This window comes from Pteronotus mesoamericanus, unplaced genomic scaffold, assembly GCF_021234165.1.
Source record: "Pteronotus mesoamericanus isolate MK-2021 breed Mesoamerican mustached bat unplaced genomic scaffold, CSHL_Meso_final contig_557, whole genome shotgun sequence".
NCBI lineage: Eukaryota > Metazoa > Chordata > Mammalia > Chiroptera > Mormoopidae > Pteronotus > Pteronotus mesoamericanus.
Window position 1 is genome coordinate 94270 of NW_026555200.1, and position 14771 is coordinate 109040.

The window sequence follows — 14771 nt, forward strand, 5'->3', positions numbered from 1 at the left end:
ACATTGCACAAGAGGGTCTCATGCAACTTCTAAGATAGCCATTTAGCCCCATGTTCAAGATAACCAAAAGCTTTTGTGTATTTGTGGAGGTAATGGAGAGAGGGGCTGATATTGCCTGGATGCCCGCAGGAAGGTTCCCCAGGGCTAGTTCATGGGTTTACTTGCCCTCCCAGGAGGAAGGAGGCCATCAGGGTCTGAACACCTTCCTGTCCATGAATTAAAATCAGACACTATGAACAGGTCAATGAAGACTAGAGGGCTTCAGTGGGGACCAGACAGTTTGAATATTGGAACGAGGCAGTGCCTGAGCATTAGAATAATGTCATAATCAAGGGTGACAATTTATAATGTTAATATATTAAAATGATTCAATGTTAGAATGTGTGGATGTTATGGTAATGGATAGAACATTATCCTAGAAGAACTTGAGCTTTGAAAAGGCGGTTGAAGAAGATGTGATCTTTTGCTGAATTTTAGGCATGCAAAACCAAGAAAATGTAATGTAACTATTCTGGGGGTTAGTGATAGTGGTTTTAGATAGAATTTTGAGGGGGAAAATTCACAGTTGAACTGGCACCATTTTTATGTTATAGCACACATTTGGGAGCACAATGCAAACTTTGAGTACATTTTTAAAATGCATTTTTAAGATAAAAAAAAATTACCCATTTAAATGAATGTTGGGTCGGTGTGGGCTTTTGGGGTTGTTTGCTCACCCCAAGTATGTGGCACAGGCACTCACAGTACCTTTCCTCATCCTTGGGAGGGCTGTGGAAATATGTGCAGAACACAGATGTCAGATCAGTCCCTTCATTTTACAGGCGATGACGGAGCGGAGGCCTAGAGACACAGAGTGATCTGACCTAGCCACATGAGTGGCTTTGCAGAACTGTAAGTGGAATCTGACCTATTGACTCTGCATCACTGATTCCCTGCCTCCACCCCTAGCACTTCAGCTGCCCTCTGGGTCATGGTCCACGGAGAGTGCTATGGGAGTGCGTGGGACCCCTGCTTCCAGTGAATTCTGCCTTGGAATAAAGCTAATTATGTACATGTCATACTCAACATACTGGCTATTGACATGCCTTTGGTTCTTAGGCCATATCTTATATAGTTACAACTTTCTACTGAGAAAATAAATAGTTGGGAAAAAACGGTCATCTGGTCTACCTAGAACAGGTGCGTATAGCACTCTTTAAGCTCCCAGCTCTGCCACTTCCCAGCTGTGATCTTGGGCAAATAACACAGCCTCTCTGTGACTCAGCTTTTTTCCTTTGTCAAATAGGATTAATAGTAACTTCATAATTTTGTCATGAGAATTCAATGAGATAAAGGACCTTACACAGAGCCTGTAACAGAGAGCAGGTGTTTAATAAACATTGTATTTATAATAATAATCTCTCCTTCCTGCTTCCTCTCAACTCATACCACCCCTCACTGGATGCTCACACATTCATCTCTCAATACCCTGGTATCTATTTCAGGCATACAAACTTGATTCGCTCCCAACAAGTTTCTAAGTAATAGATAGTCTGAAGCTTGGGCTTTTCTTGATGAACAAAAAGGATTAAAAAAATATATATTTCAAAATCCTCTAGAAAGCTGGGAGCCACAGCATAAGAAGGGAGAGTTCACACTTGTCGAAAGCCTGCCACATGCTCTCAAAATTAATTCTCACAGCCTTCATTCAGAAGAAGTATCATCACCTCCATTTTGCAGATGAGTAAACTGAGGTACAGAAACCAATTAATTTGACCAATGTCAGATAGCAAGAAAGAGATGGCAATTAGATTCTGAATGATTGATCCTAAAACCTTTCTCTTTCCATTAAGTCTCCCTGTCTGAGCTGGAGTATGACCCAGTCTTCATTTGGCCCTGGGGTCCACAGGCAGGTAGGAAGGTAAGGTGTAGGGTAGGATGGGGTCAGAGGAAGAAGATGTTGTCCAAGTTCACAAAGTCCCATGAAGTACTTTCCAAACAAACAGTTAGAAGACATAGTAATGGGTCTTTGATTGATGGGTCTTGAATTGTTTTGGTAATTTCCTGCTTTGGTCTAAAATACTCTGTTACTTCCTCTGTAAAATACTGCGTGTGTCCCTTAGGGAGTAAGGTCCTCCACACAGGACAGTGGCAAGATAGGACTGAGTTGAAATAAGTGAAAGTGCTTGGAAAACAAAAGCAAACATGCTGTGCAAAAGCAAGGCGCTCTAGAGAGTGCATCTTATCATTCATGCTTCTTGCCAGACTTCTTGGAGGGGTATGTGTGTATTCATTAAATTTATTGGGATAACACTGGTTAATAACATGATATAATTTTCTTTTACATCTCAAGGAGATCCTGACAGCCACAGCAACATGGGCCGAACTCGACTTGCCCGTGATGGGCCGAGGAAGAGCCAGAATTACCTTCAAGGAGGGAAAGGCAGACAAAACTGGCCTGAGTTAAGTGAGACCACACAACAGATAGGAAACAAGTCTAGGATTGGGAGTGATGAAGTCCATCTCGCAGATGATGAGTCAGGGCAGGAGGCTCAGAACCAAGACCAAGAGCCAACTAACAGGTCAAAAGTCTGCTTTTAGGTGACTTGGATGCAGATCTAATATACCAAGAGGTCCACCCAAAGCAGACCAAAGGGGTGGTAGTGAGAGATGGCGGGCTTACAGACAGAGGGAAAAGATGAACTAGAACAGGGATGACCTTCCTCAAAGTCACCCACCTTGGTCAGTGAACAGAGAACTAGTCCAGGGAACCAAGACCCACTCGCTGCCTCCTCTGTCTGCTCCCGCTAAACCCCAAAGTTTTTTTATCCAGCCCACAGGGCTGGAACAAGCCACAGGCGGCGGCTGCTCATCCTTCGGTCTCCAGCCATAAAGAGGCAACAGAATGGAAAAATAATTAAAAAATAAGAGCGGAGGTTGAGGGGGTCTGCCTTGGTAGGGGGGAGAGCTGGGGGCTGAGGAAGCGATTTCCAGGGAAGAGAGGGACAGAGGGTTGGAGAGGCTGCCGTTGAGATAACCAACAGATGCGATTCTTCAGATAAGCGTAGCAATTTAGATAAATCTCAGGCTTTGGAGCTGGTCGCCTGCGTCCCCTCTCCTCTGTCTGCCTTTTTTCAATTTTATCTCTGAGCCAAGGGAGGGGGCGGGGGAGGGCAGGGAACTCAGAGGGGTGACGAGATGGGAGGAGGGGAGGGCAGCCAGGGGGGCCAACTTCATCTTCGGGGACTTTGGTTTTTCTTTTTAATGTGTTTTTCCCAGAAGGTGGGAAATGCCAACACACACTCGGAGACCTAGAAGGCGGCCTATGTTTTTTAAAAAGCGGCAGACAAAAATCAAAATATTTGAAAATGTATTTCATGGTAATTATGTCATATTTCATGGGCTGGTGCCACTACTGAAAGAGAGGCTGAATGCCTTAATTTGTATAGAAATTGTAATCATTTGTTCATTTCAAGGTGAAAATTGCATTTTTTAATTTAAATTGTATCCTGCATGATAGTCTATTATCTAGTAAAATTGTCTCCATGTCTGAATGCCTTATATGCAGCTGCAATGCTTGTTACAAATCCACTTATATTCATAAAAGCAGGTGGACATCTCAGGAAATGGAAGGCGTTGTGTGTGCGTGCGTGTGGATGCGTGTGGATGCGTGTGCAGGCCGTGGCTCCCTTGCCCGTCTCTCACTCCTGCCTTCTCATCCCTCCCCCCACCCCCACCCCCACCTCTGACTCTCCTGTCAGCCTTTCCGGATCTGCTTAACAAATGATAATTAGTTGGAACAAATGAGGAAGCTGTACAACCGAAAAGCACAGGGCCAGGACTGAGTCCGGGGGCGGGGCGGGGCTCCAGCTCCCCCTCGCCGCGGACCCCTGGGCAGGTTGCAGGCTTGATGCCCGAGCTGGGCCTCAGTTTCCCCCTTCTGTAAAGTCAGAAGCTGGACTTCTTTCGAGTAAAAGTTCCATGCTCACAAGGCAGCGCAGTAAGAGTCTGGCCCCACAGCTCGGCCACCTGACACTGAACCCTGGTTTTGCCACTAGCGAGCTGTGTGATGTTACACGAATTCCTTAACCTCTCTGGGACCCGGCTGCCTCCTCTTGAAAATGAGGTAGCAACAAATTCTAACTCATCTGGTTGTCAGCAAACTATGGCCGGCGAGCCAAATCCACCTGCCGCCTGTCTGTATGGCTTGACAGCCAGGAGTGGTTTTCGTTTTTCTTAAATTTATTTTTTACATTTTTTGATTTATTTTTCTGGTTGAAAAATAAATCGAAAGGAGAACTACATATTGTGACATGAAATGATATGAAATTCAGATCTAAGTGTCCATAACTAAAGTTGTACTGGAACGCCGACACGCTCGCGTGTTTACGTGCGGCTGCCGTAACCAGCTTTGGGGCCGAGTTGCTGCGGTGGAGACCTGGGGTCCACAAAGCCTAAGGTGTTCACTCTCAGGCCCTTTATGGAGAAAGCCTGCCAGCCCCTGAAATGACATAAGCAACACTCCTAGCCAGTGTCGGCATGACACAGGCACCAGTTCTTGTTAGCACGGTGGGAGATGTAAGGGAGCTTGGGTGTCAGGGAGAAAAAACAACACCCAGTATTCATTTAACAGCTATCATCTCCCCGGTTTATGCCTGGCACAAGGATACAGAATTTCTCTTTGAAACAAAAACCAGAATTAGAGACCTTGCTTTCCCAGAAGAACTTTTACCCGGGTTTTCTTGAAAATTCTATAACACTGGTTTAACCCTGGGATGTCAGAAGGGGCCCTGGATCGGAAGTGAGAAGCCCGTGTCCATCCACCTGCTCTGTAAAATGGGTGCCTTTCAGCAAAAATTATAACTGTGCATACTCTATGCCTCATGTAAAGGGTTAGTGTGTTCTTGGCATATAGCGGCTATCTAGATGTTTAATTTCTTCTCCTTTCACGGAGGTAGATTCCCTGGTCATTGCTGGATGCTGTTTTGAAGCACGTACTACCCCTTTTGTAGGCCAGCCCATTCATTCATTCCCTCATCATTCATTCATTCTTTCATTCATCCATCCAACAATTTCCAAGCATCTCCTCTGTCTCAGGCACTGTCCCAGAGGAGGCTCCCTGGGTTCTCCCTTAAGTCCAGGCGCCCTTTGGTGAAAGAGAATAAACACCTGTCCTGGAACCCAGGCTGAGTGTCCTCTGGTGAGTGACTTCATCTCTGAGCCTCATTTCCCTAACCAAGAAGTGGAGCTAATAATGTCCCTCTCCCTCTCAGGATTAGGGAGGAAGATTCAGAGACTCTGTGTGTCAAAATGTCTCAACTCTAGAGAGTCATGCAATTGTTATTTAAAGATTTACTTTTATCATCAATTAGGTTAGGGATGACTTGCCAGAGGCCACAAGGCGAAAAGTAACCCAGAGCAGTTTGATAACAATGCCTGGTGTTGTGGACTGAATGTTTGTGTCCATCTCCCCAAAATTCTTATGTCGACGCCCTAAACCCCCAGTGTGACTATATTTGGAGATGGGACCTTTGGGAGGTAATTAAGGTCATGATCAAACAAACAAATGAATGAATGAATGAATATACAAGAAGGGCCTGAACTGAGAATTCAGATACATGTCCTCCAGCTCTGGTTATACTGGAACTTTGAACAATGCCCCCGTCCTCTCTGGATCTTTGTTCTCGATATTTGTTAGGATAAATTCTCCTATAAAGTAGTTACAGTCACACCCATTTTAGAGAAGAAGAAAAGGAGTCTTGCAGGGAGTAAGTTTCATGCCAAGGCCACCCAGAGGGCTAGGATTTGAACACTGGTTCACCTGGTTCTGAAGCCCACACCTTTCACTATGCATCCACCCTGAATGTGCCTCCCTGCCCCGTTTCTAGGTTGGGACCAGTGGTTTAGTCCAGCTGTTGCTGGAACTCCCCACCTGGGACCCCTCATTCTGCAGAATTTTCTACCCCCCAGGACCTGGCCACTTCCAAACCAACCATACCGAGTCAGAGAGCATACTATAAGTCACGGCATACCCGATTAAAACCGGGCATATGGCCACATTCAGCTATCTTCCAGAAAGAACCAGATCAACTACTACTCTGGTAAAGCTGGAAATATTCCATTAATGGAGTGAGTCCAGACACAGTATAGAAGGGCTAAGGCCATGGTCTCCCAGCCTCTGAGTAATGGAACAAACTACATCTTGATCTATCCATGATCCAGAGTTTCCCCACCTTGACACTTGACATTTCGGGCCAGCTACTTCTCTGTCGTGGGGACTGTCTTGTGCATTGTAGGAGGGTCAGTCACATTCCTGGTCTCTACTCACTAGATGCCAGGAGCAGCCCACTTGCTCAGTTTTGACAACAAAAGTAGGTCTCCAGACATTGCCAAATGGCCCCTGGGGAGGGGGCAACATCCCCACCCCCCCAGGTTGAGAACCACTGCTCTGATCTTAAGCCCAGCCTATTCTTCCTCAGTTCCGTCTTGTAGGAACATGACCGTTATCCTAAGTGGTACTTTTCTATGCTGCAGGCTTCTAATCATGGTTAGTAACTCATGGCGAGTACCTACTAAGTACTAGGCATTAAACCTCTAACATAGGCTAACTCAATCTTCACAGCAGCCCTTGGGAGCAGGTATTGTATTATCCCATGTTACAGATGAGGAGACTGAGGCACAGAGAAATTAGGTGAGACACGGGCCAGCCTCTGTCCCTGTAATATCACTCTTCTACAGCCAGACTCTCTGCTGGGCATGTGCTCACGCTCACGTTCTCATTCAGTCCCAGCAACTTTGCATGTCATGACGTTATGCTGCTTGGCTTCCAGAAGAGGAAACGGGGGCTCACGTGGTTTCCATGAGGTCACTCAGTATCCCATAGCAGCAGCGACTGGCAGAGCCAGGGTTTGAACCCAAACATCATGGAAATGCCCACCACCTTCCCACCCACTCCTGGCTGCCTTTTGGAGACTTGTAAATATACTTTTAGCTTGACAAGCGCTTAGAGATCATTCCCTCATTCAACAAATAGTTACGGATGCCCGCTCCATGCCAGGCCCTGTGGTTAAGAATGGGGGCTCTTTCTTATCTTTCAGAGACACATGCTGAAGTATCTAATGATGAAATGATGTGGGATCTGAGGTTTGCTCCAAATGCAGCCCAGGATGTGGAGGGGAGGGGGCTGAGGGTACCGATGAGACAAGCGTGGTGGCAAGTTGATAATTATTGAAGCCAGGTGAGGTCTACGCCTTCACGCCTGTGAAATTTTCCATCCTGCATCATGGTTTGAAGTGTGGGCACTGATTCTTTGTCTGGTGTCAAATCCCAGGTCCACCACCTCTGGTGTAATTTTCGATAACTTTCCTCTCCTCTCTAGACCTCAGTGTCCTCATCTGTGAAGTGAGGGGATAATATGTAACCTGCAGGGTCGTTATGAGGATTAAATGAGATAATACAGAGAACACGTGACCATTTGAGCACAGAGCAGGGACCTGGCCGAGAGCAGGGCTCCTCAGGGGTCAGAGCATCTCCTCTTTCTTCACCATGAGTTTCATTGTAAATAAGGGGACAGAAGGCCCAACACTGTCACAAAGCTCAGTCTAATGCATCCTCAGCCCACCTCCTGGTGGGCTCGCCAGGGAAGCTGCAGGCCCTGTGAGGATCCTGGAGCGTCCTGGAGGGCCCTGGAGGGACCCTGACCCCAAGCCATGCACAGAGCCAGGTGACAACAAAGCTCCTAATCCCCACGAAGGACTCTGAGTCCTCCAGGTCCATCCCGCGGGGCCCTGGCTGTGGCGAGGCCTCATCTGGAATTCCTGGTGGCCGAGCGGCCAGCCAGATCCTTGCAAAGCAGGTGAAAGGACCCTTGCGCCTATGCGGCCCCCTCTCCCTGCTGCTGCTGCTCTGTCGAGGGACGCCCTCTTTCCCTCATCATCTCTTGGGGCAGGCTGAATTATTTCGCTATTCCCAGACTCTCTGGAGTTGGCATGGCGTGTTGGGGGCCCTGCTGGCATCCTGGCAGGATTTGGGGTGTGAGTGGGCTTACATGTGAACTGTGCCCCCTTCAACATCTGTCCACCGGGAAGGGCGGGACTGTCTCAGGCCCAGAGGGCTGCTGTTTGGGGAAGGGGCCTCCAGCAAATAAACACTCCACATGTTGCCTCACACTTCCCAGGCTGCCTTGCAGTAGGTGGAGCCACGTAGCCAACTCTGTGAGAGAAAACGATAATGTTCCGTGAGCACCGCCACACTCCGCTGCCATTGCGGTGAGGAGTTAACGCTCTCCATGGACCCATGCGGCGGGAGCTTGGCATTTGGAGCCCTCCTGGATCCCAGCCAGGCATTTCTTCCCTAGGCTGATTTTCATCTGGCTCCTTGAGTTGCCACAAACCATAACTGTGGGTATAACAGCTTTCGATGAGATTTGTAACCTTTCTAGCACATTATCAAACCTGAGGCTGGTCTTGGGAACCCCGAAACTCTAAAAGAAGTGAGTGTCAGAAGAGAAGGAGGTTTGGGAACTGTCTCCCTAACCGCACACTCTTTTTGCCTTCTTCTGTCATAAAAGAGCTATACGGAAGTGTGGCACCATGAGAAGGGACCCCTGTGTTCCCCGGAGCTGTGGCATGTGGACCAATCTGTTCTGGGTACGAAACCGCAAATGAAGAAAATGACAGTGAGCTCCCCGTTTGACAGCATGGGGTGACGGAGCGGGGCTTGATGACCCCACGGTCCCATGGCTGGCTGTTGAAGGCCAGGCCTGCAAGGGGGCCACGGGGGAGTTCAGCACCGTGTGTGGGAGTGGGACGCGGGAGGCTGCCCCAACGTGCATCCCTCAGGGAATGGAGAGGTGAAATTTCGTGGAATGTTATGTGGCGCACAGAGCGGATGCTCAAATATAGTCATGTGGAGGAAGTCCAGTGTTACTCGAAAATAAGGGGAAACAGAAGAAATTCTACAGCACAAAGAGATGTATGCAAATGTATAACATACACCAAGTATCTAAGGAAGTACATTCAACATGGTGGATGCTAAATGGACAAAGAAAATGAGAAATAAGAACATGAAGTTCATGTAGGATTAGAGATTACAGAGTTATGGGAGGCACCACAGGTTATAAAATTGCTGACATAACGGTGGCCTATTTGTCTTGTCCCCTTTGAGGGTCTTCTCGTTTTGCTGCCTCGTTTCCCAGCCCTTACTTCAAGCAAACACATCGGGACTCGTTGATTTCGATAAAGTTCCTGTTGCTTCCTGAGCCTGGCATTCCCCTCCTGCCTTCAGCGCCCCATGAGCCAGATATGCTGTTGGGAGCATCTTGAAGCCTCCTCCCAAATAGCCGGCGGCAAGGGGGCGGGTCTCAGTTCTGACTGCAGCTTAGAACCTGTCGGGACACCTAATCATCCCACCACAACCGTGATGCTAATACAATTGCCTGGGATAGGGTCTGGCCCCCCACGTTGGCCCTTTAAATGGCCCCAGGTTGCACCCGGGAATGGGAGCCACTGGAATGGGTACTCCTGCCCCAGCGCCCCTTTGCTGGAGCCCCTCTCGTATTCTCTAAAGTTTTCTACATGTTTCTCCCCAACTCAGTTGTTTCTGAACCACGTTGAATGGGACCAGCTTCTCATGCAAATGTTTCTTTGAGATGGACTGTTTTTAAACTGGTCAAACAGGTGAGACACACGTGTCCTTGTTCAGTTTGACCTGCGATCAGTTTTTTTCCCAGCATCCCCCAGATTCAGCTCCTAATTCTCCCTGGAGTCTGGTCCTCTTACTTACAAAGAAAGGTCTTCTTTTTTAACAGTTTTCAACAGCTGGGATCCACCCTGCTGCCTGTCCGCCCACGGCTTTATCGGGAGCCCATGGGCTTGAGGCAGTAAGCTCAGGGGTTCAGGGCAGGCTTAGGGGCCTTCTTGAGAATGAGCAAAGAGGAGATACACAGGTTGCTTAGCGCAGTATCCTGCACATATAAAATGTATCATGAAGAGAAAATTATTCTTAGTGGCTCCTTTGGCGATGCCACCAATCATTAGAACTGCCCATAGAACCACGGGACCAAGAAGGCACAGTAGCCTTCCCAGGATGTGATGGTCGGAATTACGGAGAACTTCAAGGACCAGTGGTCACATGGAGCCCATTTACCTGCAGATGAGACAGAGCCACACCTTGTCTTTCTGGCCACAGGACCAGGAAAGGAGGTTCCTGTGAGCTGGAGAGTGTGAGAGAAATGTCTGCTTTCTATTTATTGTTTTCCCTGGGATCATAAGCAGGGCTTTGCCCAAGGGAGCACGTTTGGTTCCCTCCAGGGAGACAGCGGAGGCGAATGGAGCCGAACGTGCTCTCCCTGGTGCCTCAAGACACCTTGTCCCTGCTTCTTGCATAGCTGTTGACATCCTTGGGGGCAGGAAAATGATTTTCTGTTCAGAGTAAGTCCATGGCAGCACGGGCAGTCGAGGGCGTGGTTCCGGAAGCTGTACTCTTGAAAGGACCAGATATTCTAGACTCGGCTCTGCAACAGCTGGGATTATAGTCAGAAGCCCCGGTCTCTCTGTCCTGTGTGTCCCTCCTCATCTCAGCGGCTGCACTTACCTCCTCTCTCAGGAGCCTCTTCCCTTCACTAGTTAGTCTTGTTCAGGGAGAGGCTGTGAAACTCATCCAGCTGGAGGTGGGCCTGGGCCATGAGATGAGCCACAGGCTGCCATGTCATGCAGCATTTTGTGACAACAGCTGACAGATACACTTGTCTCTCCAGTACCCATCCTTCTCCATTCCTTTAGACGCAGACACCTGATTTTATTCTGGGCTGTTAGAGTGCCTGGGAAGAAGACTATGTTTCTCAGCTTCCCATGGGATGTAAGCAAAGGTCTCTGAGTGAGACTCCCAGAAAATGTCCCTGAAGAGGGGGTCAGGGGCCTCCGGCAGGCCTCCGAGGGGCAGGCTGTGTCTGGAGGCTGCTCGGCCTGACGTCGAGCACCCTTCGCGGCACTGGTGTCGGACAGCTCCGAGCTGGCCAGGCGCTCTCGGGCGGGGGGTGGGGGTGTGTGCTCCAAGACCAGCCTTTGGCTCAGTTTATTGTCATGGTAACTCAGAAGATCCTTAGAGATCATCTAGCCTGCTTTTAAAAAATACATATAGAATTAGGGTCCGAGACGGGAGAAACTTGTCTCCTGAGCCACATGCAGAGCTAAGAGTAGAACTTGACTAGTTCTTGACTCTCCCTGTTACCTTCTTGACTTCCTGAATGACAATTGCCTGGCTGGGGGCTGGGAGCCACAGGGCAACAGGCACGAGGTGGAACGTGGTTGGGGGCCCTGGTTCTGACATGAGCTACCTTGGGGGACTTCACAGGGGGCTGGGACAGAGCTCATCACGCTGTAGGGACTCTATCTGGCGGAGGGAGGATGCTGGGGCAGCCCTCCAAGTGGCCTCAGACCCCTGGTTTCAGACTCAACCTCCCTTGGTCCTGCCCTGGAGCACGTGGCCGGGTTGGATGCACCAGGTCCGCAGGAACACCTTACCAGTCCTTCATGCACTGTTTCTCCCAACAACTCCTCCATCATGCCGCCTTCCTGTTCAGCTCGTCCAGGTAAACCAGTATCCTGGAGTGATATGGGGACTCTGGCTTAGAGCCAGGGGAACGTAGGTGGAGTAGATGCTCCTGGTCTTTGCCCAGGTGCCCTTTACTGGGCCAGTGCACTTGCCCTCTAACTGGTGTGAATGCTGCTGGTAAGGGCTCATTGCCGCACCTTTCCCTGGAGAGCTGGCCTCAGCCCATAGGAGCCGCTGTAACCAGAGATGCTCGGGCACATCAGCCCTTTACCCACCGCCCTCCACGTCCCCGGGGACAGCCAACAGCCAATGAATGGCAGGTACTGTGCAAAAAATAGTCAGTCCCTGGTCTCAAGGTGATACTGTGTGCTGTAATTCACACTGGGTGTTCCCTGCAGTATTGGAATGAAGCAAGACCCCAGCGCAACCTCCCTCTTCGCTTAGTTCCTCCCCCTGCCTTCTCTTGCTTCCTTCATTCCCTTACTGGTTTCTCTTGAGGACTCTCCCCCCATAATTCACCTGTCCAAGGGTCCTTATAGCAGGCTCTGCTTCTAAGGCAATATGTAAGCTTCTGAACTCCCTTGCGCCCCCTAAATTTGTGTTCTGGGAGACAGCCACAGAAGGTACTAAGCTTAGCAGCAGGAAAAGTTTGTCCTGGTGAAGGGAACCGAGGTCTTACCAGAGAGATGCTTCAGTAACAGCATCCATTGATCAAATATTGATTAGGTAGCCACTGTGTATCTAGCCGCTGCTTGGCACTGGGGGACCTGGTGGGTCCCCCACCGGGCACTGGTGGGGCGTGAGAGAAATACAGTTCCTAGCCTGACCCTCTAAGTTAGGTCAAAGTACCTCTCTCCCACCCCGCAGTCCCCTTTAGAGCAGCCACACGATGGTGATCAAGTGAGTACACAGAACCTTGGAAATGCTTTTAATTTCTTTTAATGTATAACAGTTACGCCTGAGTTACAGAGGAAGCGCTTACAAGCAGGTAGTTAAAGCAAATGCCAGTTTCTCTTTCTAGTCTACTACTCCATATAGCTGAATAAATTATGGTGCGATTATATTTAAACACACACCCTCGCGCCCACATGCACACCCCGCTCACACTCTCATGCGCACACACACACTTCCACATGGAGGAAAACAGCTGTGAGTCACACACGGAAGCAACCAAGTTGCAGTTACTAGGAAGAAGGAATGATCTAGAGTGCTATGTAGGTATTTCCCGGGTAGGGGCCATGGCCGAGTTGATGGAGAAAGCATTCAATGCACGCTGTCTCTGAGCATTTCAAGATGGCGGCTGGAGAACCTCCATTTGGTCTTGGTTTGGTGCCTCTGCAGGAGGGGAGACCTGTCGACCTCAAAAAGCGTCCGATAGGGAAGGGAACATTTGGGAGCTTGAGGAGAACATCAGTCTGAGAGAGGCTCCAGAAAATGTCTTTTTTTTTTTTTTTTTGGCAACTATGGAGTTTCACCAAGTTCCAGAATCCAAAGCTCCATGGACAGCAATATTGGATTTTGGGGGCGTGGTCAAGGTCTGGGACCTGACCTGAGCTCATGATCAGATTGGATGTCTGACCTTGTCATTTCTCTTCTGGGCAAACCTCTCTTCATTCTTCTCTTCTCTCTCATTCCCCTATCTCTCCTCTCCTTCATGTTCCTCTGGCAAAAGAACGGCAAAGGTAAATCAAGTAAAAAATGAGTATAAAAGCATAGCTTGGTTCTTACACATCACTTTTTTTCTTCATAGCAAGAAATACCAAATGAAAAAAACAAAAGCAATAAAAATGAAAGAACCCAATAGAACCTGGAATGTATAATCTGAAACACACGATATGAAGATATATCCCTACAGATGGTCCCTGGCACTAGCACGACACGCACTGTGGGGGGTTTTCTTTCCTTGTTTAGTATATATATTTATATATATAAAAGCCAACTTCCTATAAACGAACAGCACATCACCACGTTTCCAACTAATGTACAATGAACTCAGAAGAGGGGCTGCCCATAGGTAGAACCAACAGCTACTTGTGATAAGTTGGAGGAAACATCTCTTATTTTGCTACAGACTCTATTTACAGGGATGGATGGGGATTGTTTGTGGACTGGCCCAGCCGCTGGGGTTCGGGCCTTCTTTCTCAGGCTGTGGTCAACCCTGAAGTGTCCGGGGCCTTGTGCCTCTCATCCCACACCATCTCTCTGGTGAGTTGTGAGCTGCCAACACAAGACTGAGTTTTACAGACCGAGTTGGCTAAATAAAGTAACACAGGGGGTTTTAGGAAAAACCTGCCTGGATCAGGGTCTCTTTCTGAAGGGAGTGGGGGCCCCTTGGGGAATAAGTACCATGTTTTACCAAGATGGCGGCTTGGGAGAACTCCGGAGAAGTTGAACGTAATGAGGAATCATTTGGTTTATTCCCATTTCATCATAGGGGGCAGAGGTTTGGATTGGTCCCTGCATTGGAATGTCACCTCCTGGGGGTAGAACTGAGCAGTTTTGATGTCACCTGCCTGACATCCCTTCACCTGGGTAACACAGGGTAGAAAGAGACTCAGACAATTCTTGAGCCAGGCCTCCAGGAGGAAGGATTGGCCATTTGAGGAATGCGAATGAAGATTGTGACTGATCTTAAGGAAGAGCTGTTTCCTGGCTGTGACACCTACAGAAGCATGGACTGGGTCACCAAGGGACAAGTCTTCCTTTTCGTCCAGAGCTTAAAGAACCAAACGTCTCCTAAGATGGATGCTCCAGTTGAAACCTGGGCTGAACTTGATGGGCCACACACGTCCAGGTGTCCATTGCTACCAAAGTGTCTTTTTGTCCCCAACTATTAATAGGTTCCTCTAAACCAGAGATACAGGCCACCCTGGCATGGTCCAGGAAGGGTTTGATATGCCTGAGTCTGAAGATGAGAAACAGGTGAGCATTATTCACAGAGGTGACGTCCATGCAGGAAAGTGTCCCAGGTTCCCAGCAGGGAGGAACTCAGCTCAACTCTCAAAGCCGCAGCCCATTGCTCTGGGAATGTCTTGTTGGCTGAGGGCAATAGGCATGGCTTGAGCAAAGAGGTGGCCTCATGTGCCGAAATGGGGACGAGCAGTTTGGTCCGGTCTTTGCGGATTCAGTGCTGTGTCTCCCGTCACAGTGCCTTTTACCCAGCAGCACTTGAGAAAGTTGATCCAAGTGTAGGTTATAATGATGGCGATGGTGACGTTGAATCTAAGTTTGACAAACAG